The sequence below is a fragment of the Bombina bombina genome, chromosome 3 (assembly GCF_027579735.1).
Source record: "Bombina bombina isolate aBomBom1 chromosome 3, aBomBom1.pri, whole genome shotgun sequence".
NCBI lineage: Eukaryota > Metazoa > Chordata > Amphibia > Anura > Bombinatoridae > Bombina > Bombina bombina.
In genome coordinates this window covers 1,124,505,938-1,124,532,876 of record NC_069501.1, presented here as the reverse complement: position 1 = coordinate 1,124,532,876, position 26,939 = coordinate 1,124,505,938, and the positions used below count along the sequence as shown (strand labels likewise).

The 26,939-nt window shown below is 44.1% G+C and overlaps 1 protein-coding gene across 1 annotated transcript in view; it reads right to left on the bottom strand.

Moving 5' to 3' along the window:
• The window catches only part of USP12 (ubiquitin specific peptidase 12), a 353,283-nt gene that overhangs the window by 274,218 nt on the left and 52,126 nt on the right, over positions 1 to 26,939 (bottom strand). The gene's annotated exons all lie outside the window — the stretch shown is intronic.

Here is a 26,939-nt window from a genome sequence, read left to right as displayed (position 1 = left end):
TGTTTAGGATCTTCAAATCCAAAATTGGTCTGAAAGTTCCCTCTTTTTTGGGAACTACGAACAGATTGGAATAAAATCCCATTCCTTGTTCCTTTATTGGAACTGGGTGTATCACTCCCATCTTTAACAGGTCTTCTACACAATGTAAGAATGCCTGTCTCTTTATTTGGTTTGAGGATAAGTGAGACATGTGGAACCTTCCGCTTGGGGGTAGTTCCTTGAATTCCAGGAGATAACCTTGAGAAACTATTTCTAGCGCCCAGGGATCCTGAACATCTCTTGCCCAAGCCTGAGCAAAGAGAGAGAGTCTGCCCCCCACTAGATCCGGTCCCGGATTGGGGGCTACTCCTTCATGCTGTTTTGTTAGCAGCGGCAGGCTTCTTGGCCTGCTTACCCTTGTTCCAGCCTTGCATCGGTTTCCAGGCTGGTTTGGGGTGTGAGGCATTACCCTCTTGCTAAGAGGATGCAGAATTTGAGGCCGGTCCGTTCCTGAAATTGCGAAAGGAACGAAAAACAGAATTTATGTTTACCTGATAAATTACTTTCTCCAACGGTGTGTCCGGTCCACAGCGTCATCCTTACTTGTGGGATATTCTCTTCCCCAACAGGAAATGGCAAAGAGCCCAGCAAAGCTGGTCACATGATCCCTCCTAGGCTCCGCCTACCCCAGTCATTCGACCGACGTAAAGGAGGAATATTTGCATAGGAGAAACCATATGATACCGTGGTGACTGTAGTTAAAGAAAATAAATTATCAGACCTGATTAAAAAACCAGGGCGGGCCGTGGACCGGACACACCGTTGGAGAAAGTAATTTATCAGGTAAACATAAATTCTGTTTTCTCCAACATAGGTGTGTCCGGTCCACGGCGTCATCCTTACTTGTGGGAACCAATACCAAAGCTTTAGGACACGGATGAAGGGAGGGAGCAAATCAGGTCACCTAGATGGAAGGCACCACGGCTTGCAAAACCTTTCTCCCAAAAATAGCCTCAGAAGAAGCAAAAGTATCAAACTTGTAAAATTTGGTAAAAGTGTGCAGTGAAGACCAAGTCGCTGCCCTACATATCTGATCAACAGAAGCCTCGTTCTTGAAGGCCCATGTGGAAGCCACAGCCCTAGTGGAATGAGCTGTGATTCTTTCAGGAGGCTGCCGTCCGGCAGTCTCATAAGCCAATCTGATGATGCTTTTAATCCAAAAAGAGAGAGAGGTAGAAGTTGCTTTTTGACCTCTCCTTTTACCAGAATAAACAACAAACAAGGAAGATGTTTGTCTAAAATCCTTTGTAGCATCTAAATAGAATTTTAGAGCGCGAACAACATCCAAATTGTGCAACAAACGTTCCTTCTTTGAAACTGGATTCGGACACAAAGAAGGCACGACTATCTCCTGGTTAATGTTTTTGTTAGAAACAACTTTCGGAAGAAAACCAGGTTTAGTACGTAAAACCACCTTATCTGCATGGAACACCAGATAAGGAGGAGAACACTGCAGAGCAGATAATTCTGAAACTCTTCTAGCAGAAGAAATTGCAACCAAAAACAAAACTTTCCAAGATAATAACTTAATATCAACGGAATGTAAGGGTTCAAACGGAACCCCCTGAAAAACTGAAAGAACTAAGTTGAGACTCCAAGGAGGAGTCAAAGGTTTGTAAACAGGCTTGATTCTAACCAGAGCCTGAACAAAGGCTTGAACATCTGGCACAGCTGCCAGCTTTTTGTGAAGTAACACGGACAAGGCAGAAATCTGTCCCTTCAAGGAACTTGCAGATAATCCTTTCTCCAATCCTTCTTGAAGAAAGGATAGAATCTTAGGAATCTTTACCTTGTCCCAAGGGAATCCTTTAGATTCACACCAACAGATATATTTTTTCCATATTTTGTGGTAAATTTTTCTAGTTACAGGCTTTCTGGCCTGAACAAGAGTATCAATAACAGAATCTGAGAACCCTCGTTTTGATAAGATCAAGCGTTCAATCTCCAAGCAGTCAGTTGGAGTGAGACCAGATTCGGATGTTCGAACGGACCTTGAACAAGAAGGTCTCGTCTCAAAGGTAGCTTCCATGGTGGAGCCGATGACATATTCACCAGATCTGCATACCAAGTTCTGCGTGGCCACGCAGGAGCTATCAAGATCACCGATGCCCTCTCCGGATTGATCCTGGCTACCAGCCTGGGGATGAGAGGAAACGGCGGGAATACATAAGCTAGTTTGAAGGTCCAAGGTGCTACTAGTGCATCTACTAGAGTCGCCTTGGGATCCCTGGATCTGGACCCGTAGCAAGGAACCTTGAAGTTCTGACGAGAGGCCATCAGATCCATGTCTGGAATGCCCCACAGTTGAATAATTTGGGCAAAGATTTCCGGATGGAGTTCCCACTCCCCCGGATGTAATGTCTGACGACTCAGAAAATCCGCTTCCCAATTTTCCACTCCTGGGATGTGGATTGCAGACAAGTGGCAGGAGTGAGTCTCCGCCCATTGAATGATTTTGGTCACTTCTTCCATCGCCAGGGAACTCCTTGTTCCCCCCTGATGGTTGATGTACGCAACAGTCGTCATGTTGTCTGATTGAAACCGTATGAACTTGGCCTTTGCTAGCTGAGGCCAAGCCTTGAGAGCATTGAGTATCGCTCTCAGTTCCAGAATATTTATCGGTAGAAGAGATTCTTCCCGAGAGCAAAGACCCTGATCTGTATAGTCCCCATTCCACTGACTGAGCATGCACAGTTGTAATGGTCTTAGATGAATGCGCGCAAAAGGAACTATGTCCATTGCCGCTACCATCAAACCTATTACTTCCATGCACTGCGCTATGGAAGGAAGAGGAACGGAATGAAGTATTTGACAAGAGTTTAGAAGTTTTGTTTTTCTGGCCTCTGTCAGAAAAATCCTCATTTCTAAGGAGTCTATTATTGTTCCCAAGAAGGGAACCCTTGTTGACGGAGATAGAGAACTCTTTTCTACGTTCACTTTCCATCCGTGAGATCTGAGAAAGGCCAGGACTATGTCCGTGTGAGCCTTTGCTTGAGGAAGGGACGACGCTTGAATCAGAATGTCGTCCAAGTAAGGTACTACTGCAATGCCCCTTGGTCTTAGCACCGCTAGAAGGGACCCTAGTACCTTTGTGAAAATCCTTGGAGCAGTGGCTAATCCGAAAGGAAGTGCCACGAACTGGTAATGCTTGTCCAGGAATGCGAACCTTAGGAACCGATGATGTTCCTTGTGGATAGGAATATGTAGATACGCATCCTTTAAATCCACCGTGGTCATGAATTGACCTTCCTGGATGGAAGGAAGAATTGTTCGAATGGTTTCCATTTTGAACGATGGAACCTTGAGAAACTTGTTTAGGATCTTGAGATCTAAGATTGGTCTGAACGTTCCCTCTTTTTTGGGAACTACGAACAGATTGGAGTAGAACCCCATCCCTTGTTCTCCTAATGGAACAGGATGAATCACTCCCATTTTTAACAGGTCTTCTACACAATGTAAGAATGCCTGTTTTTTTATGTGGTCTGAAGACAATTTAGACCTGTGGAACCTCCCCCTTGGGGGAAGCCCCTTGAATTCCAGAAGATAACCTTGGGAGACTATTTCTAGTGCCCAAGGAACCAGAACATCTCTTGCCCAAGCCTGAGCGAAGAGAGAGAGTCTGCCCCCCACCAGATCCGGTCCCGGATCGGGGGCCAACATTTCATGCTGTCTTGGTAGCAGTGGCAGGTTTCTTGGCCTGCTTTCCCTTGTTCCAGCCTTGCATTGGTCTCCAGGCTGGCTTGGCTTGAGAAGTATTACCCTCTTGCTTAGAGGACGTAGCACTTGGGGCTGGTCCGTTTCTACGAAAGGGACGAAAATTAGGTTTATTTTTGGCCTTGAAAGACCTATCCTGAGGAAGGGCGTGGCCCTTACCCCCAGTGATATCAGAGATAATCTCTTTCAAGTCAGGGCCAAACAGCGTTTTCCCCTTGAAAGGAATGTTAAGCAATTTGTTCTTGGAAGACGCATCCGCTGACCAAGATTTCAACCAAAGCGCTCTGCCTGCCACAATAGCAAACCCAGAATTTTTCGCCGCTAACCTAGCCAATTGCAAAGTGGCGTCTAGGGTGAAAGAATTAGCCAATTTGAGAGCACGGATTCTGTCCATAATCTCCTCATAAGGAGGAGAATCACTAGTGATCGCCTTTTCTAGCTCATCGAACCAGAAACACGCGGCTGTAGTGACAGGGACAATGCATGAAATTGGTTGTAGAAGGTAACCTTGCTGAACAAACATCTTTTTAAGCAAACCTTCTAATTTTTTTATCCATAGGATCTTTGAAAGCACAACTATCTTCTATGGGTATAGTGGTGCGTTTGTTTAAAGTAGAAACCGCCCCCTCGACCTTGGGGACTGTCTGCCATAAGTCCTTTCTGGGGTCGACCATAGGAAACAATTTTTTAAATATGGGGGGAGGGACGAAAGGTATACCGGGCCTTTCCCATTCTTTATTTACAATGTCCGCCACCCGCTTGGGTATAGGAAAAGCTTCTGGGGGCCCCGGGACCTCTAGGAACTTGTCCATTTTACATAGTTTCTCTGGGATGATCAAATTCTCACAATCATCCAGAGTGGATAACACCTCCTTAAGCAGAGCGCGGAGATGTTCCAACTTAAATTTAAATGTAATCACATCAGGTTCAGCTTGTTGAGAAATTTTCCCTGAATCTGAAATTTCTCCCTCAGACAAAACCTCCCTGGCCCCCTCAGACTGGTGTAGGGGCCCTTCAGAAACAATATCATCAGCGTCCTCATGCTCTTCAGTATTATCTAAAACAGAGCAGTCGCGCTTTCGCTGATAAGTGGGCATTTTGGCTAAAATGTTTTTGATAGAATTATCCATTACAGCCGTTAATTGTTGCATAGTAAGGAGTATTGGCGCACTAGATGTACTAGGGGCCTCCTGAGTGGGCAAGACTGGTGTAGACGAAGGAGGGGATGATGCAGTACCATGCTTACTCCCCTCACTTGAGGAATCATCTTGGGCATCATTTTCTCTAAATTTTGTGTCACATAAATCACATCTATTTAAATGAGAAGGAACCTTGGCTTCCCCACATTCAGAACACAGTCTATCTGGTAGTTCAGACATGTTAAACAGGCATAAACTTGATAACAAAGTACAAAAAAACGTTTTAAAATAAAACCGTTCCTGTCACTTTAAATTTTAAACTGAACACACTTTATTACTGCAATTGCGAAAAAGTATGAAGGAATTGTTCAAAATTCACCAAAATTTCACCACAGTGTCTTAAAGCCTTAAAAGTATTGCACACCAAATTTGGAAGCTTTAACCCTTAAAATAACGGAACCGGAGCCGTTTTTATGTTTAACCCCTTTACAGTCCCTGGTATCTGCTTTGCTGAGACCCAACCAAGCCCAAAGGGGAATACGATACCAAATGACGCCTTCAGAAAGTCTTTTCTATGTATCAGAGCTCCTCACACATGCGACTGCATGTCATGCTTCTCAAAAACAAGTGCGCAATACAGGCGCGAAAATGAGACTCTGCCTATGATTAGGGAAAGCCCCTAGAGAATAAGGTGTCCAAAACAGTGCCTGCCGATATTATTTTACAAAATACCCAGATTAAAATGATTCCTCAAGGCTATGGAGTATAAAATATGTTTATATATGAATCGATTTAGCCCAGAAAATGTCTACAGTCTTAAAAAGCCCTTGTGAAGCCCTTATTTACTGTCTGTAATAAAAATGGCTTACCGGATCCCATAGGGAAAATGACAGCTTCCAGCATTACATCGTCTTGTTAGAATGTGTCATACCTCAAGCAGCAAAATTCTGCTCACTGTTCCCCCAACTGAAGTTAATTCCTCTCAACAGTCCTGTGTGGAACAGCCATCGATTTTAGTAACGGTTGCTAAAATCATTTTCCTCTTACAAACAGAAATCTTCATCTCTTTTCTGTTTCAGAGTAAATAGTACATACCAGCACTATTTTAAAATAACAAACTCTTGATTGAATAATAAAAACTACAGTTAAACACTAAAAAACTCTAAGCCATCTCCGTGGAGATGTTGCCTGTACAACGGCAAAGAGAATGACTGGGGTAGGCGGAGCCTAGGAGGGATCATGTGACCAGCTTTGCTGGGCTCTTTGCCATTTCCTGTTGGGGAAGAGAATATCCCACAAGTAAGGATGACGCCGTGGACCGGACACACCTATGTTGGAGAAATTAGACTTATTTTTAGCCTTGAAAGACCTATCTTGTGGAAGGGCGTGGCCCTTTCCCCCAGTGATGTCTGAAATAATCTCTTTCAATTCTGGTCCAAATAGAGTTTTACCTTTGAAAGGTATGTTAAGCAATTTTGTCTTGGATGACACATCCGCTGACCAAGACTTTAGCCAAAGCGCTTTGCGCGCCACGATAGCAAACCCTGAATTTTTCGCCGCTAATCTAGCTAATTGCAAAGCGGCATCTAAAATAAAAGAGTTAGCCAATTTAAGTGCGTGAACTCTGTCCATAACCTCCTCATATGGAGTCTCTCTACTGAGCGACTTTTCTAGTTCCTCGAACCAGAACCACGCTGCTGTAGTGACAGGAACAATGCACGAAATGGGTTGAAGAAGGTAACCTTGCTGTACAAAAATTTTTAAGCAAACCTTCCAATTTTTTATCCATAGGATCTTTGAAAGCACAACTATCTTCGATAGGAACAGTAGTGCGTTTGTTTAGAGTAGAAACTGTCCCCTCGACCTTAGGGACTGTCTGCCATAAGTCCTTTCTGGGGTCGACCATAGGAAATAATTTCTTAAATATAGGGGGGGGAACAAAAGGTATGCCGGGCTTTTCCCACTCCTTATTTACTATGTCCGCCACCCGCTTGGGTATAGGAAAAGCGTCGGGGTGCACCGGAACCTCTAGGAACTTGTCCATCTTGCATAATTTCTCTGGAATGACCAAGTTGTCACAATCATCCAGAGTAGATAACACCTCCTTAAGCAGTGCGCGGAGATGTTCTAATTTAAATGTCACAACATCAGGTTCAGCTTGTTGAGAAATTTTTCCTGAATCTGAAATTTCTCCATCTGACAAAACCTCCCTCATGGCCCCTTCAGATTGGTGTGAGGGTATGACAGAACAATTATCATCAGCGCCCTCCTGCTCTTCAGTGTTTAAAACGGAGCAATCGCGCTAGGCATTTTGGATAAAATATTTGCTATGGAGTTATCCATTCCAGCCGTTAATTGTTGCATGGTAATAAGTATTGGCGCACTAGATGTACTAGGGGCCTCCTGCGTGGGCAAAACTGGTATAGACACAGTAGGAGATGATGTAGTATCATGTTTACTCCCCTCATCTGAGGAATCATCTTGGGCAATTTCATTATCTGTGGCAGTACTGTCCTTACTTTGTTTGGACGATATGGCACAATTATCACATAAATTTAAATGGGGAGACACATTGGCTTTCATACATATAGAACATAGCTTATCTGAAGGCACAGACATGTTAAACAGGCTTAAACTTGTCAACAAAGCACAAAAAACGTTTTAAAACAAAACCGTTACTGTCTCTTTAAATTTTAAACAGAAAACACTTTATTACTGAATATGTGAAAAAGTATGAAGGAATTGTTCAAAAATTACCAAAATTTCACCACAGTGTCTTAAAGCATTAATAGTATTGCACACCAAAGAGCTTTAATCCTTAAAATAACGGAACCGGAGCCGTTTATAAATTTAACCCCTATACAGTCCCAGCTATTGTCTTTGCTGAGACCCAACCAAGCCCAGAGGGGAATACGATACCAATTGACGCCTTCTAGAAGCTTTTCCAGCAATTCTTAGATCCTCACACATGCATCTGCATGCCCTGCTCTCAAAAAACAACTGCGCAGTAATGGCGCGAAAATGAGGCTCAGTCTATAACTAGGAATGCCCCCTGACTGGAAAAGGTGTCAAACACAGTGCCTGCCGTTTAATAAACGTTCCCCAAGTTTATAAATGCAAATTGTCAGCATAAATATGAATAAAATGCCCAAATAAAGCAATCGATTTAGCCCATAAAAATGTCTACCAGTTTTTTAGCCCATAATAAGCCCTTTATTCTGTTTGTTTGACTAAGAAAAAGGCTTACCGGTCCCCATGAGGGGAAATGACAGCCTTCCAGCATTACATCGTCTTGTTAGAAATATGGCTAGTCATACCTTAAGCAGAAAAGTCTGCTAACTGCTTCCCCCAACTGAAGTTACTTCATCTCAACAGTCCTATGTGGAAACAGCAATCGATTTTAGTTACTGTCTGCTAAAATCATCTTCCTCTCACAAACAGAAATCTTCATCCTTTTCTGTTTCAGAGTAAATAGTACATACCAGCACTATTTTAAAATAACAAACACTTGATAGAAGAATAAAAACTACATTTAAACACCATAAAAAACAGAATTTATGTTTACCTGATAAATTACTTTCTCCAACGGTGTGTCCGGTCCATGGCGTCATCCTTACTTGTGGGATATTCTCTTCCCCAACAGGAAATGGCAAAGAGCCCAGCAAAGCTGGTCACATGATCCCTCCTAGGCTCCGCCTACCCCAGTCATTCGACCGACGTTAAGGAGGAATATTTGCATAGGAGAAACCATATGGTACCGTGGTGACTGTAGTTAAAGAAAATAAATTATCAGACCTGATTAAAAAAACCAGGGCGGGCCGTGGACCGGACACACCGTTGGAGAAAGTAATTTATCAGGTAAACATAAATTCTGTTTTCTCCAACATAGGTGTGTCCGGTCCACGGCGTCATCCTTACTTGTGGGAACCAATACCAAAGCTTTAGGACACGGATGAAGGGAGGGAGCAAATCAGGTCACCTAAATGGAAGGCACCACGGCTTGCAAAACCTTTCTCCCAAAAATAGCCTCAGAAGAAGCAAAAGTATCAAACTTGTAAAATTTGGTAAAAGTGTGCAGTGAAGACCAAGTCGCTGCCCTACATATCTGATCAACAGAAGCCTCGTTCTTGAAGGCCCATGTGGAAGCCACAGCCCTAGTGGAATGAGCTGTGATTCTTTCGGGAGGCTGCCGTCCGGCAGTCTCGTAAGCCAATCTGATGATGCTTTTAATCCAAAAAGAGAGAGAGGTAGAAGTTGCTTTTTGACCTCTCCTTTTACCGGAATAAACAACAAACAAGGAAGATGTTTGTCTAAAATCCTTTGTAGCATCTAAATAGAATTTTAGAGCGCGAACAACATCCAAATTGTGCAACAAACGTTCCTTCTTTGAAACTGGTTTCGGACACAGAGAAGGTACGATAATCTCCTGGTTAATGTTTTTGTTAGAAACAACTTTTGGAAGAAAACCAGGTTTAGTACGTAAAACCACCTTATCTGCATGGAACACCAGATAAGGAGGAGAACACTGCAGAGCAGATAATTCTGAAACTCTTCTAGCAGAAGAAATTGCAACTAAAAACAAAACTTTCCAAGATAATAACTTAATATCAACGGAATGCAAGGGTTCAAACGGAACCCCCTGAAGAACTGAAAGAACTAAATTGAGACTCCAAGGAGGAGTCAAAGGTTTGTAAACAGGCTTAATTCTAACCAGAGCCTGAACAAAGGCTTGAACATCTGGCACAGCGGCCAGCTTTTTGTGAAGTAACACAGACAAGGCAGAAATCTGTCCCTTCAGGGAACTTGCAGATAATCCTTTTTCCAATCCTTGTTGAAGGAAGGATAGAATCCTAGGAATCTTAACCTTGTCCCAAGGGAATCCTTTAGATTCACACCAACAGATATATTTTTTCCAAATTTTGTGGTAAATCTTTCTAGTTACAGGCTTTCTGGCCTGAACAAGAGTATCGATAACAGAATCTGAGAATCCTCGCTTCGATAAGATCAAGCGTTCAATCTCCAAGCAGTCAGCTGGAGTGAAACCAGATTCGGATGTTCGAACGGACCCTGAACAAGAAGGTCTCGTCTCAAAGGTAGCTTCCAAGGAGGAGCCGATGACATATTCACCAGATCTGCGTACCAAGTCCTGCGTGGCCACGCAGGAGCTATCAAGATCACCGACGCCCTCTCCTGATTGATCCTGGCTACCAGCCTGGGGATGAGAGGAAACGGCGGGAACACATAAGCTAGTTTGAAGGTCCAAGGTGCTACTAGTGCATCCACTAGAGCCGCCTTGGGATCCCTGGATCTGGACCCGTAGCAAGGAACTTTGAAGTTCTGACGAGAGGCCATCAGATCCATGTCTGGAATGCCCCACAGCTGAGTGACTTGGGCAAAGATTTCCGGATGGAGTTCCCACTCCCCCGGATGCAATGTCTGACGACTCAGAAAATCCGCTTCCCAATTTTCCACTCCTGGGATGTGGATAGCAGACAGGTGGCAGGAGTGAGACTCCGCCCATAGAATGATTTTGGTCACTTCTTCCATCGCCAGGGAACTCCTTGTTCCCCCCTGATGGTTGATGTACGCAACAGTTGTCATGTTGTCTGATTGAAACCGTATGAACTTGGCCCTCGCTAGCTGAGGCCAAGCCTTGAGAGCATTGAATATCGCTCTCAGTTCCAGAATATTTATCGGTAGAAGAGATTCTTCCCGAGACCAAAGACCCTGAGCTTTCAGGGATCCCCAGACCGCGCCCCAGCCCATCAGACTGGCGTCGGTCGTGACAATGACCCACTCTGGTCTGCGGAATGTCATCCCTCGTGACAGGTTGTCCAGGGACAGCCACCAACGGAGTGAGTCTCTGGTCCTCTGATTTACTTGTATCTTCGGAGACAAGTCTGTATAGTCCCCATTCCACTGACTGAGCATGCACAGTTGTAATGGTCTTAGATGAATGCGTGCAAAAGGAACTATGTCCATTGCCGCTACCATCAACCCGATCACTTCCATGCACTGAGCTATGGAAGGAAGAGGAACGGAATGAAGTATCCGACAAGAGTCTAGAAGTTTTGTTTTTCTGGCCTCTGTCAGAAAAATCCTCATTTCTAAGGAGTCTATTATTGTTCCCAAGAAGGGAACCCTTGTTGACGGAGATAGAGAACTCTTTTCCACGTTCACTTTCCATCCGTGAGATCTGAGAAAGGCCAGGACAATGTCCGTGTGAGCCTTTGCTTGAGGAAGGGACGACGCTTGAATCAGAATGTCGTCCAAGTAAGGTACTACAGCAATGCCCCTTGGTCTTAGCACAGCTAGAAGGGACCCTAGTACCTTTGTGAAAATCCTTGGAGCAGTGGCTAATCCGAAAGGAAGCGCCACGAACTGGTAATGTTTGTCCAGGAATGCGAACCTCAGGAACCGATGATGTTCCTTGTGGATAGGAATATGTAGATACGCATCCTTTAAATCCACCGTGGTCATGAATTGACCTTCCTGGATGGAAGGAAGAATAGTTCGAATGGTTTCCATCTTGAACGATGGAACCTTGAGAAACTTGTTTAAGATCTTGAGATCTAAGATTGGTCTGAACGTTCCCTCTTTTTTGGGAACTATAAACAGATTGGAGTAGAACCCCATCCCTTGTTCTCTTAATGGAACGGGATGAATCACTCCCATTTTTAACAGGTCTTCTACACAATGTAAGAATGCCTGTCTTTTTATGTGGTCTGAAGACAACTGAGACCTGTGGAACCTCCCCCTTGGGGGAAGTCCCTTGAATTCCAGAAGATAACCTTGGGAGACTATTTCTAGCGCCCAAGGATCCAGAACATCTCTTGCCCAAGCCTGAGCGAAGAGAGAGAGTCTGCCCCCCACCAGATCCGGTCCCGGATCGGGGGCCAACATTTCATGCTGACTTGGTAGCAGTGGCAGGTTTCTTGGCCTGCTTTCCCTTGTTCCAGCCTTGCATTGGTCTCCAAGCTGGCTTGGCTTGAGAAGTATTACCCTCTTGCTTAGAGGACGTAGCACTTTGGGCTGGTCCGTTTCTACGAAAGGGACGAAAAACAGAATTTATGTTTACCTGATAAATTACTTTCTCCAACGGTGTGTCCGGTCCACGGCGTCATCCTTACTTGTGGGATATTCTCTTCCCCAACAGGAAATGGCAAAGAGCCCAGCAAAGCTGGTCACATGATCCCTCCTAGGCTCCGCCTACCCCAGTCATTCGACCGACGTTAAGGAGGAATATTTGCATAGGAGAAACCATATGTTACCGTGGTGACTGTAGTTAAAGAAAATAAATTATCAGACCTGATTAAAAAAACCAGGGCGGGCCGTGGACCGGACACACCGTTGGAGAAAGTAATTTATCAGGTAAACATAAATTCTGTTTTCTCCAACATAGGTGTGTCCGGTCCACGGCGTCATCCTTACTTGTGGGAACCAATACCAAAGCTTTAGGACACGGATGAAGGGAGGGAGCAAATCAGGTCACCTAAATGGAAGGCACCACGGCTTGCAAAACCTTTCTCCCAAAAATAGCCTCAGAAGAAGCAAAAGTATCAAATTTGTAAAATTTAGAAAAAGTGTGCAGTGAAGACCAAGTCGCTGCCTTACATATCTGATCAACAGAAGCCTCGTTCTTGAAGGCCCATGTGGAAGCCACAGCCCTAGTGGAGTGAGCTGTGATTCTTTCAGGAGGCTGCCGTCCGGCAGTCTCATAAGCCAATCGGATAATGCTTTTAATCCAGAAGGAGAGAGAGGTAGAAGTTGCTTTTTGACCTCTCCGTTTACCAGAATAAACAACAAACAAAGACAAAGTTTGTCTGAAATCCTTAGTAGCTGCTAAGTAAAGTTTGAGAGCACGAACTACATCCAAGTTGTGCAACAAACGTTCCTTCTTTGAAACTGGATTAGGACACAAAGAAGGCACAACTATCTCCTGGTTAATGTTTTTGTTAGAAACAACTTTTGGAAGAAAACCAGGTTTAGTACGCAAAACCACCTTATCTGCATGGAACACCAGATAAGGAGAAGAACACTGCAGAGCAGATAATTCTGAAACTCTTCTAGCAGAAGAAATTGCAACCAAAAACAAAACTTTCCAAGATAATAACTTAATATCAACGGAATGTAAGGGTTCAAACGGAACCCCCTGAAGAACTGAAAGAACTAGGTTGAGACTCCAAGGAGGAGTCAAAATTTTGTAAACAGGCTTGATTCTAACCAGAGCCTGAACAAAGGCTAGAACATCTGGCACATCTGCCAGCTTTTTGTGAAGTAACACAGACAAGGCAGAAATCTGTCCCATCAAGGAACTTGCAGATAATCCTTTTTCCAATCCTTCTCGAAGGAAGGATAGACTCTTAGGAATCTTAACCTTGTCCCAAGGGAATCCTGCAGATTCACACCAACAGATATACCAAATTATGTGGTAATTTTTCTGGTTACAGGCTTTCAGGCCTGAACAAGAGTATTAATAACAGAATCTGAGAACCCTCGCTTTGATAAGATCAAGCGTTCAATCTCCAAGCAGTCAGCTGGAGTGGGTCGAACGGACCTAGAACAAGAAGGTCTCTCAAAGGTAGCTTCCATGGTGGAGCCGATGACATATTCACCAGATCTGCATACCAAGTCCTGCGTGGCCACGCAGGAGCTATCAAAATCACCGACGCCCTCTCCTGATTGATCCTGGCTACCAGCCTGGGGATGAGAGGAAACGGCGGGAACACATAAGCTAGTTTGAAGGTCCAAGGTGCTACTAGTGCATCCACTAGAGCCGCCTTGGGATCCCTGGATCTGTACCCGTAGGAAGGAACTCTGAAGTTCTGACGAGAGGCCATCAGATCCATGTCTGGAATGCCCCACGGTTGAGTGACTTGGGCAAAGATTTCCGGATGGAGTTCCCACTCCCCCGGATGCAATGTCTGACGACTCAGAAAATCCGCTTCCCAATTTTCCACTCCTGGGATGTGGATAGCAGACAGGTGGCAGGAGTGAGACTCCGCCCATAGAATGATTTTGGTCACTTCTTCCATCGCTAGGGAACTCCTTGTTCCCCCCTGATGGTTGATGTATGAACTTGGCCCTCGCTAGCTGAGGCCAAGCTTTGAGAGCATTGAATATCGCTCTCAGTTCCAGAATATTTATCGGTAGAAGAGATTCTACCCGAGACCAAAGACCCTGAGCTTTCAGGGATCCCCAGACCGCGCCCCAGCCCATCAGACTGGCGTCGGTCGTGACAATGACCCACTCTGGTCTGCGGAAGGTCATCCCTTGTGACAGGTTGTCCAGGGACAGCCACCAACGGAATGAGTCTCTGGTCCTCTGATTTACTTGTATCTTCGGAGACAAGTCTGAATAGTCCCCATTCCACTGACTGAGCATGAACAGTTGTAATGGTCTTAGATGAATGCGCACAAAAGGAACTATGTCCATTGCCGCTACCATCAAACCTATCACTTCCATGCACTGCGCTATGGAAGGAAGAGGAACGGAATGAAGTATCCGACAAGAGTCTAGAAGTTTTGTTTTTCTGGCTTCTGTCAGAAAAATCCTCATTTCTAAGGAGTCTATTATAGTTCCCAAGAAGGGAACCCTCGTTGACGGAGATAGAGAACTCTTTTCCACGTTCACTTTCCATCCGTGAGATCTGAGAAAGGCCAGGACAATGTCCGTGTGAGCCTTTACTTGAGGAAGGGACGACGCTCGAATCAGAATGTCGTCCAAGTAAGGTACTACAGCAATGCCCCTTGGTCTTAGCACCGCCAGAAGGGACCCTAGTACCTATGAGAAAATCCTAGGAGCAGTGGCTAATCCGAAAGAAAATGCCACGAACTGGAAATGCTTGTCCAGGAATGCAAACCTTAGGAACCGATGATGTTCCTTGTGGATAGGAATATGTAGATACGCATCCTTGAAATCCACCTTGGTCATGAATTGACCTTCCTGGATGGAAGGAAGAAGTGTTCGAATGGTTTCCATCTTGAACGATGGAACCTTGAGAAACTTGTTCAAGATCTTGAGATCTAAGATTGGTCTGAACGTTCCCTCTTTTTTGGGAACTATGAACAGATTGGAGTAGAACCCCATCCCTTGTTCTCCTAATGGAACAGGATGAATCACTCCCATTTTTAGCAGGTCTTCTACCCAATGTAAGAATGCCTGTCTTCTTATGTGGTCTGAAGACAACTGAGACCTGTGGAACCTCTCCCCTTGGAGGAAGCCCCTTGAACTCCAGAGAATAACCTTGGGAGACTATTTCTAGCGCCCAAGGATCCAGAACATCTCTTTCCCAAGCCTGAGCGAAGAGAGAGAGTCTGCCCCCCACCAGATCCGGTCCCGGATCGGGGGCCCGCATTTCATGCTGTCTTGGTAGCAGTGGCAGGTTTCCTGGCCTGCTTTCCTTTGCTCCAGCCTTGCATAGGTCTCCAGGCTGGATTGGCTTGAGAAGTATTACCTTCCTGCTTAGAGGACGTAGCCCTTGGGGCTGATCCGTTTCTGCGAAAGGGACGAAACTTAGGTTTATTTTTGGTCTTGAAAAGACCTATCCTGAGGAAGGGCGTGGCCCTTGCCCCCAGTGATATCAGAGATAATCTCTTTCAAGTCAGGGCCAAAGAGTGTTTTCCCCTTGAAAGGAATGTCAAGCAATTTGTTCTTGGAAGACGCATCCGCTGCCCAAGATTTTAACCAAAGCGCTCTGCGCCACAATAGCAAACCCAGAATTTTTTCGCCGCTAACCTAGCCAATTGCAAGGTGGCGTCTAGGGTGAAAGAATTAGCCAATTTAAGAGCACGAATTCTGTCCATAATCTCCTCATAAGAAGAAGAATTACTAATAATCGCCTTTCCTAGCTCATCAAACTAGAAACACGCGGCTGCAGTGACAGGGACAATGCATGCAATTGGTTGTAGAAGGGAACCTTGCTGAACAAACATCTTTAGCAGACCTTCTAATTTTTTATCCATAGGATCTTGGAAAGCACAACTATCTTCTATGGGTATAGTGGCGCGCTTGTGTAGAGTAGAAACCGCCCCCTCGACCTTGGGGACTGTCTGCCATCAGTCCTTTCTGGGGTCGACTATAGGAAAACAATCTTATAAATATGGGGGGAGGTACTAAAGGTATACCGGGCCTGTCCCATTCTTTACTAACAATGTACGCCACCCGCTTGGATATAGGAAAAGCTTCGGGGGGCCCCGGGGCCTCTAAGAACTTTTCCATTTTACATAGTGGTTCTGGAATGACCAGATAATCACAATCATCCAAATTGGATAACACCTCCTTAAGCAGAGCGCGGAGATGTTCCAACTTAAATTTAAAAGTAATCACATCAGGTTCAGCTTGTTGAGAAATGTTTCCTTAATCTGAAATTTCTCCCTCAGACAAAACCTCCCTGGCCCCCTCAGACTGGTGTAGGGGCCCTTCAGAAACCATATCATCAGCGTTCTCATGCTCTACAGAATTTTCTAAAACAGAGCAGTCGCGCTTTCGCTGATAAGTGGGCATATTGGCTAAAATGTTTTTGATAGAATTATCCATTACAGCCGTTAAATGTTGCATAGTAAGGAGTATTGGCGCACTAGATGTACTAGGGGCCTCCTGTATGGGCAAGACTGGTGTAGACGAAGGAGGGGATGATGCAGTACCATGCTTACTCCCCTCACTTGAGGAATCATCTTGGGCATCATTTTTACTAAAAATTTTTATGACATAAAATACATATAGTTAAATGAGAAGGAACCTTGGTTTCCCCACAGTCAGAACACAATCTATCTGGTAGTTCAGACATGTTAAACAGGCATAAACTTGATAACAAAGCACAAAAAACGTTTTAAAATAAAACCGTTACTGTCACTTTAAATTTTAAACTAAACACACTTTATTATTGCAATTGCGAAAAAGTATGAAGGAATTGTTCAAAATTCACCAAAATTTCACCACAGTGTCTTAAAGCCTTAAAAGTATTGCACACCAAATTTGGAAGCTTTAACCCTTAAAATAACGGAACCGGAGCCGTTTTTATATTTAACCCCTTTACAGTCCCTGGAATCTGCTTTGCTGAGACCCAACCAAGCCCAAAGGGGAATACGATACCAAATGATGCCTTCAGAAAGGCTTTTCTATGTATCAGAGCTCCACACACATGCAGCTGCATGCCATGCTGTCCTCAAAAACAAGTGCGCCATACCGGCGCGAAAATGAGGCTCTGACTATGATTAGGGAAAGCCCCTAAAGAATAAGGTGTCTAAAACAGTGCCTGCCGATATAATCATATCAAAATACCCAGAATAAATGATTCCTCAAGGCTAAATATGTGTTAATAATGAATCGATTTAGCCCAGAAAAAGTCTACAGTCTTAATAAGCCCTTGTGAAGCCCTTATTTACTATCTTAATAAACATGGCTTACCGGATCCCATAGGGAAAATGACAGCTTCCAGCATTACATCGTCTTGTTAGAATGTGTCATACCTCAAGCAGTAAGAGACTGCACACTGTTCCCCCAACTGAAGTTAATTGCTCTCAACAGTCCTGTGTGGAACAGCCATGGATTTTAGTTACGGTGCTAAAATCATTTTCCTCATACAAACAGAAATCTTCATCTCTTTTCTGTTTCTGAGTAAATAGTACATACCAGCACTATTTTAAAATAACAAACTCTTGATTGAATAATAAAAACTACAGTTAAACACTAAAAAACTCTAAGCCATCTCCGTGGAGATGTTGCCTGTACAACGGCAAAGAGAATGACTGGGGTAGGCGGAGCCTAGGAGGGATCATGTGACCAGCTTTGCTGGGCTCTTTGCCATTTCCTGTTGGGGAAGAGAATATCCCACAAGTAAGGATGACGCCGTGGACCGGACACACCTATGTTGGAGAAATTAGGTTTATTTTTTGCCTTGAAAGGCCGATCCTGAGGAAGGGCGTGGCCCTTACCCCCAGTGATATCAGAGATAATCTCTTTCAAGTCAGGGCCAAACAGCGTTTTCCCCTTGAAAGGAATGTTAAGTAACTTGTTCTTGGAAGACGCATCAGCCGACCAAGATTTCAACCAAAGCGCTCTGCGCGCCACAATAGCAAACCCAGAATTCTTAGCCGCTAACCTAGCCAATTGCAAAGTGGCGTCTAGGGTGAAAGAATTAGCCAATTTGAGAGCATTGATTCTGTCCATAATCTCCTCATAAGGAGGAGAATCACTGTCGACCGCCTTTATCAGCTCATCGAACCAGAAACATGCGGCTGTAGCGACAGGGACAATGCATGAAATTGGTTGTAGAAGGTAACCCTGCTGAACAAACATCTTTTTAAGCAAACCTAATTTTTTATCCATAGGATCTTTGAAAGCACAACTATCCTCTATGGGTATAGTGGTGCGTTTGTTTAAAGTGGAAACCGCTCCCTCGACCTTGGGGACTGTCTGCCATAAGTCCTTTCTGGGGTCGACCATAGGAAACAATTTTTTAAATATGGGGGGAGGGACGAAAGGAATACCGGGCCTTTCCCATTCTTTATTAACAATGTCCGCCACCCGCTTGGGTATAGGAAAAGCTTCTGGGAGCCCCGGCACCTCTAGGAACTTGTCCATTTTACATAGTTTCTCTGGGATGACCAACTTGTCACAATCATCTAGAGTGGATAATACCTCCTTAAGCAGAATGCGGAGATGTTCCAACTTAAATTTAAATGCAATCACATCAGGTTCAGCTTGTTGAGAAATGTTCCCTGAATCAGTAATTTCTCCCTCAGACAAAACCTCCCTGGCCCCATCAGACTGAGTTAGGGGCCCTTCAGAAATATTAATATCAGCGTCGTCATGCTCTTCAGTATCTAAAACAGAGCAGTCGCGCTTACGCTGATAAGTGTTCATTTTGGCTAAAATGTTTTTGACAGAATTATCCATTACAGCCGTTAATTGTTGCATAGTAAGGAGTATTGGCGCGCTAGAAGTACTAGGGGCCTCCTGAGTGGGCAAGACTCGTGTAGACGAAGGAGGGAATGATGCAGTACCATGCTTACTCCCCTCACTTGAGGAATCATCTTGGGCATCATTGTCATTGTCACATAAATCACATTTATTTAAATGAATAGGAATTCTGGCTTCCCCACATTCAGAACACAGTCTATCTGGTAGTTCAGACATGTTAAACAGGCATAAACTTGATAACAAGTACAAAAAACGTTTTAAAATAAAACCGTTACTGTCACTTTAAATTTTAAACTGAACACACTTTATTACTGCAAATGCGAAAAAACATGAAGGAATTGTTCGAAATTCACCAAATTTTCACCACAGTGTCTTAAAGCCTTAAAAGTATTGCACACCAAATTTGGAAGCTTTAACCCTTAAAATAACGGAACCGGAGCCGTTTTGAACTTTAACCCCTTACAGTCCCTGGTATCTGCTTTGCTGAGACCCAACCAAGCCCCAAGGGGAATACGATACCAAATGACGCCTTCAGAAAGTCTTTTCTAAGTATCAGAGCTCCTCTCACATGCGACTGCATGCCATGCCTCTCAAAAACAAGTGCGCAACACCGGCGCGAAAATGAGGCTCTGCCTATGCTTTGGGAAAGCCCCTAAAGAATAAGGTGTCTAAAACAGTGCCTGCCGATATTATTATATCAAAATACCCAGATAAAATGATTCCTCAAGGCTAAATATGTGTTAATAATCAATCGATTTAGCCCAAAAAAAGTCTACAGTCTTAATAAGCCCTTTTTGAAGCCCTTATTTACAATCGTAATAAACATGGCTTACCGGATCCCAGAGGGAAAATGACAGCTTCCAGCATTACATCGTCTTGTTAGAATGTGTCATACCTCAAGCAGCAAGAGACTGCTCACTGTTCCCCCAACTGAAGTTAATTGCTCTCAACAGTCCTGTGTGGAACAGCCATGGATTTTAGTGACGGTTGCTAAAATCATTTTCCTCATACAAACAGAAATCTTCATCTCTTTTCTGTTTCTGAGTAAATAGTACATACCAGCACTATTTTAAAATAACAAACTCTTGATTGAATAATAAAAACTACAGTTAAACACTAAAAAACTCTAAGCCATCTCCGTGGAGATGTTGCCTGTACAACGGCAAAGAGAATGACTGGGGTAGGCGGAGCCTAGGAGGGATCATGTGACCAGCTTTGCTGGGCTCTTTGCCATTTCCTGTTGGGGAAGAGAATATCCCACAAGTAAGGATGACGCCGTGGACCGGACACACCTATGTTGGAGAAATATAATTTATGCTTACCTGATAAATTCATTTCTCCTGTAGTTTCGTCAGTCCACGGGTCATCCATTACTTATGGGATTATATCTCCTCCCTAACAGGAAGTGCAAGAGGATCACCCAAGCAGAGCTGCTATATAGCTCCTCCCCTCTACGTCATTCCCAGTCATTCGACCGAAACCAAACGAGAGAGGAGAAAACTATAGGGTGCAGTGGTGACTGGAGTTTAATTTAAGATTTAGACCTGCCGTAAAAACAGGGCAGGCCGTGGACTGACTACACTACAGGAGAAATGAATTTATCAGGTAAGCATAAATTATATTTTCTCCTGTTAAGTGTAGTCAGTCCACGGGTCATCCATTACTTATGGGATACCAATACCAAAGCTAAAAGTACACGGATGACGGGAGGGACAGGCAGGATCTTTACACGGAAGGAACCACTGCCTGTAGAACCTGTCTCCCAAAAACAGCCTCCGAAGAAGCAAAAGTGTCAAATTTGTAAAATTTTGAAAAAGTGTGAAGTGAAGACCAAGTTGCAGCCTTGCAAATCTGTTCAACAGAAGCCTCATTCTTAAAGGCCCAAGTGGAAGCCACAGCTCTAGTAGAATGAGCCGTAATCCTTTCAGGAGGCTGCTGTCCAGCAGTCTCATAGACTAAACGTATTATGCTACGAAGCCAAAAAGAGAGAGAGGTAGCCGAAGCTTTTTGACCTCTCCTCTGTCCAGAATAAACGACAAACAGGGAAGAAGTTTGACGAAAATCTTTAGTCGCCTGCAAATAAAATTTCAGGGCACGGACGACGTCCAGATTGTGCAGAAGTCGTTCCTTCTTTGAAGAAGGGTTAGGGCACAATGATGGAACAACAATCTCTTGATTGATATTCTTGTTAGTGACTACCTTAGGTAAGAACCCAGGTTTAGTACGCAGAACTACCTTATCTGAATGAAAAATCAGATAAGGAGAATCACAATGTAAGGCAGATAACTCAGAGACTCTTCGAGCCGAGGAAATAGCCATTAAAAACAGAACTTTCCAAGATAACAGCTTGATATCAATGGAATGAAGGGGTTCAAACGGAACACCTTGCAGAACTAAGTTTAAGCTCCACGGCGGAGCAACAGTCTTAAACACAGGCTTAATCCTGGCCAAAGCCTGACAAAAAGCCTGAACGTCTGGGACGTCTGCCAGACGTTTGTGTAAAAGGATAGACAGAGCTGAGATCTGTCCCTTTAACGAACTAGCAGATAAACCCTTTTCTAAACCTTCTTGTAGAAAAAACAATATCCTAGGAATCCTAACCTTACTCCATGAGTAACTCTTGGATTCGCACCAATATAAGTATTTACGCCATATTTTATGGTAAATTTTCCTGGTAACTGGTTTCCTAGCCTGTATTAAGGTATCAATCACTGACTCCGAGAATCCCCGCTTTGATAGAATCAAGCGTTCAATCTCCATGCAGTCAGCCTCAGAGAAATTAGATTTGGATGTTTGAAAGGACCCTGAATCAGAAGGTCCTGTCTCAGAGGCAGAGACCATGGTGGACAGGACGACATGTCCACTAGATCTGCATACCAGGTCCTGCGTGGCCACGCAGGCGCTATTAGAATCATCGATGCTCTCGCCTGTTTGATCCTGGCAATCAATCGAGGAAGCATCGGGAAGGGTGGAAACACATAAGCCATGTTGAAGATCCAAGGAGCTGTCAGAGCATCTATCAGTACCGCTCCCGGGTCCCTGGACCTGGATCCGTAACAAGGAAGCTTGGCGTTCTGGCGAGACACCATGAGATCCAGATCTGGTTTGCCCCAATGATGAAGCAGTTGGGCAAACACCTCCGGATGAAGTTCCCACTCCCCCGGATGAAAAGTCTGGCGACTTAGAAAATCCGCCTCCCAGTTCTCCACGCCTGGGATGTGGATCGCTGACAGGTGGCAAGAGTGAGACTCTGCCCAGCGAATTATCTTTGAGACTTCCATCATCGCTAGGGAACTCCTTGTTCCTCCCTGATGGTTGATGTAAGCCACAGTCGTGATGTTGTCCGACTGAAACCTGATGAACCTCAGAGTTGCTATCTGAGGCCAAGCCAGAAGAGCATTGAGAACTGCTCTTAATTCCAGAATGTTTATTGGAAGGAGTCTCTCCTCCTGGGTCCATGATCCCTGAGCCTTCAGGGAATTCCAGACTGCGCCCCAACCTAGAAGGCTGGCGTCTGTTGTTACAATCGTCCAATCTGGCCTGCGGAAGGGCATCCCCTTGGACAGATGTGGCCGAGAAAGCCACCATAGAAGAGAATCTCTGGTCTCTTGATCCAGATTTAGCAGAGGGGACAAATCTGAGTAATCCCCATTCCACTGACTTAGCATGCACAATTGCAGAGGTCTGAGATGCAGGCGCGCAAAAGGTACTATGTCCATTGCCGCTACCATTAAGCTGATTACCTCCATGCACTGAGCCACTGACGGGTGTTGAATGGAATGAATGACACGGCAAGCATATAGAAGTTTTGATAACCTGTCCTCTGTCAGGTAAATTTTCATTTCTACAGAATCTATAAGAGTCCCTAAGAAGGGAACTCTTGTGAGTGGCAATAGAGAACTCTTTTCTACGTTCACCTTCCACCCATGCGACCTTAGAAATGCCAGAACTAACTCTGTATGAGACTTGGCAGTTTGGAAACTTGACGCTTGTATCAGAATGTCGTCTAGGTACGGAGCTACCGCTATGCCTCGCGGTCTTAGTACTGCCAGAAGAGAGCCCAGAACCTTTGTAAAGATTCTTGGAGCCGTAGCTAACCCGAAGGGAAGAGCTACAAACTGGTAATGCCTGTTTAGGAAGGCAAACCTTAGATACCGGTAATGATCCTTGTGAATCGGTATGTGAAGGTAGGCATCCTTTAAATCCACTGTGGTCCTGTACTAACCCTCTTGGATCATGGGTAGGATAGTTCGAATAGTTTCCATTTTGAACGATGGAACTCTTAGGAATTTGTTTAGGATCTTTAAGTCCAAGATTGGTCTGAAGGTTCCCTCATTTTTGGGAACCACAGATTTGAATAAAACCCTTGTCCGTGTTCCGACCGCGGAACTGGGTGGATCACTCCCATTAGTAAGAGGTCTTGTACACAGCGTAGAAACGCCTCTTTCTTTATCTGGTTTGCTGATAACCTTGAAAGATGAAATCTCCCTTGTGGAGGAGAAGCTTTGAAGTCCAGAAGATATCCCTGAGATATGATCTCCAACGCCCAGGGATCCTGGACATCTCTTGCCCAAGCCTGGGCGAAGAGAGAAAGTCTGCCCCCCACTAGATCCGTTTCCGGATCGGGGGCCCTTACTTCATGCTGTCTTAGGGGCAGCAGCAGGTTTTCTGGCCTGCCTGCCCTTGTTCCAGGACTGGTTAGGTTTCCAGCCCTGTCTGTAGCGAGCAACAGTTCCTTCCTGTCTTGGAGCGGAGGAAGTTGATGCTGCTCCTGCCTTGAAGTTACGAAAGGCACGAAAATTAGACTGTTTAGCCCTTGGTTTGGCCCTGTCTTGAGGCAGGGCATGGCCCTTACCTCCAGTAATGTCAGCGATAATTTCTTTCAAACCGGGCCCGAATAATGTCTGCCCTTTGAAAGGAATATTAAGCAATTTAGATTTAGAAGTCACATCAGCTGACCAGGATTTAAGCCACAGCGCTCTACTCGCTTGAATGGCGAATCCGGAGTTCTTAGCCGTAAGCTTGGTTAAGTGTACTACGGCATCAGAAATAAATGAATTAGCTAGCTTAAGGACTTTAAGCTTGTTTATAATCTCATCCAATGGAGCTGTGCTAAGGGTCTCTTCCAGAGACTCAAACCAGAATGCCGCCGCAGCCGTGACAGGCGCAATGCATGCAAGGGGTTGTAATATAAAACCTTGCTGAACAAACATTTTCTTAAGGTAACCCTCTAACTTTTTATCCATTGGATCTGAAAAAGCACAGCTATCCTCCACCGGGATAGTGGTGCGCTTGGCCAGAGTAGAAACTGCTCCCTCCACCTTAGGGACCGTCTGCCATAAGTCCCGTGTGGTGGCGTCTATTGGAAACATTTTTCTAAATATAGGAGGGGGTGAAAAAGGCACACCGGGTCTATCCCACTCCTTGTTAACAATCTCTGTAAGCTTTTAGGTATAGGAAAAACGTCAGTACACACCGGTACCGCAAAATATTTATCCAGCCTACATACTTTCTCTGGAATTGCAACCGTGTTACAATCATTCAGAGCCGCCAATACCTCCCCTAGTAATACACGGAGGTTCTCAAGCTTAAATTTAAAATTTGAAATGTCTGAGTCCAGTTTACTTGGATCAGAGCCGTCACCCACAGAATGAAGCTCTCCGTCCTCATGTTCTGCAAATTGTGACGCAGTATCAGACATGGCTCTATTATCAGCGCACTCTGTTCTTACCCCAGAGTGATCGCGTTTACCCCTAAATTCTGGCAATTTAGATAGTACTTCAGTCATAACATTAGCCATGTCTTGCAAAGTGATTTGTATGGGCCGCCCTGATGTACTTGGCGCCACAATATCACGCACCTCCTGAGCGGGAGGCGAAGGTACTGACACGTGAGGAGAGTTAGTCGGCATAACTTCCCCCTCGTTGTCTGGTGATAATTTCTTTACATGTAAAGATTGACTTTTATTTAAAGTAACATCAATGCAATTAGTACACAAATTTCTATTGGGCTCCACATTGGCCTTTAAACATAGTGAACAAAGAGATTCATCTGTGTCAGACATGTTTAAACAGACTAGCAATGAGACTAGCAAGCTTGGAAATACTTTTCTAAATAAATTTACAAGCAATATAAAAAACGCTACTGTGCCTTTAAGAAGCACAAAAAACTGTCACAGTTGAAATAACAATGAACCAAAATAGTTATAGCAACCAATTTTTTACAGTAAATGTATTAAGTTAGCAAAGGATTGCACCCACCAGCAAATGGATGATTAACCCCTTAATACCCAAAAACGGATAACAATTTAATAATTAACGTTTTTATCACAGTCAAAACACACTGTCACAGGTCTGCTGTGAGTGATTACCTCCCTCAAAACTAGTTTTGGAGACCCCTGGGCTCTGTAGAGACGTCCTGGATCATGGAGGAAGAAATAGGAAGACACTGACTAAATTTTTACTGCGCAATAAAGCGCTAAAATAGGCCCCTCCCACTCATATTACAACAGTGGGGAAGCTCAATAAACTGTTTTTATTCAGAAACAAACGACAGCCATGTGGAAAAAATCATGCCCATAAAGTTTTATCACCAAGTACCTCAGAAAAAACGATTAACATGCCAGTAAACGTTTTAAAAAAGAAAGTTATGAAGTGTTATTAATAAGCCTGCTGCTAGTCGCTTTCACTGCAGTGCAGGCTCAAATATTACATTAATATAGACAGTATTTTCTTAGTGAAATTCCATTCCCCAGAAATACCTCAGAGTATACATACGTATCAGCCTGATACCAGTCACTACTACTGCATTTAAGGCTGCACTTACATTACATCGGTATTAGCAGTATTTTCTCAGTCAATTCCATTCCTCAGAAAATAATTTACAGCACATACCTCCTTGCAGGTGGGCCCTGCCTGCTATCCCCTGTTCTGAAGTTACCTCACTCCTCAGAATGGCCGAGAACAGCAAGTGGATCTTAGTTACGACCGCTAAGATCATAGACAAACTCAGGTAGATTCTTCTTCTAATGCTGCCTGAGAAAAAACAACACACTCCAGTGCCGTTTAAAATAACAAACTTTTGATTGAAGAAATAAAAACTAAGTTTAACACACCACAGTCCTCTCACACGTCCTATCTATTAGTTAGGTGCAAGAGAATGACTGGGAATGACGTAGAGGGGAGGAGCTATATAGCAGCTCTGCTTGGGTGATCCTCTTGCACTTCCTGTTAGGGAGGAGATATAATCCCATAAGTAATGGATGACCCATGGACTGACTACACTTAACAGGAGAAACTCTTAACCATCTCCGTGGAGATGTTGCCTGTGCAACGGCAAAGAGAATGACTGGGGTGGGCGGAGCCTAGGAGGGACTATATGGCCAGCTTTGCTGGGACTCTTTGCCATTTCCTGTTGGGGAAGAGATATTCCCCACAAGTAAGGATGACGCCGTGGACCGGACACACCAATGTTGGAGAAAAAACGTTATCTTAACATACTTAAAGTGATAGTGTTGATTTGATCGCAAAACTTTACAATTTATAGCTATTCTTAAAAAGGAGGGCCATTTTCAATCAAAATAATAATTAAAGAAGCTTTATTCTTAAAATAAATTACCATTTAGTGTTTGAAAACATCACGCTGTTCTTCTGCCCGCATCTCAGCCAATCGTTGCCTGTCTCCTTTGGCATCTAACTCATGGAGCATGCAACGATTGGCTCAGCGCAGACTCTGCATAAAAAAAATAAAAATAAAAAATAGAGAGGAGTATGAGATGCAGGTGGAGGAAGGCAGCAAGGTTTCCAATCACTAAATGGTAATTATTTTAAAAATAAAAGCGTTTATCACAAACTTTACAATCACTTTAATATCAGTACACAAATAAAAACAATGTTGAGAGAGTTGAGGAACTTTATCATATGATATTAATTAAAGGGTATGTCACAGCGCTGTGAAATCACCAATTTACGTAGGTTTAACATGTTTAGACATAGTTAAGTCAACTTTAGAACAGCATGTACTACTAAAACCAAGCAGAAAACATCTGGTGAGTCTGACAAGAAAGATGCATGCAAATCACCAGCTAGCCATTACGCTTACCTAGTTATGCTTTTCAACACATAA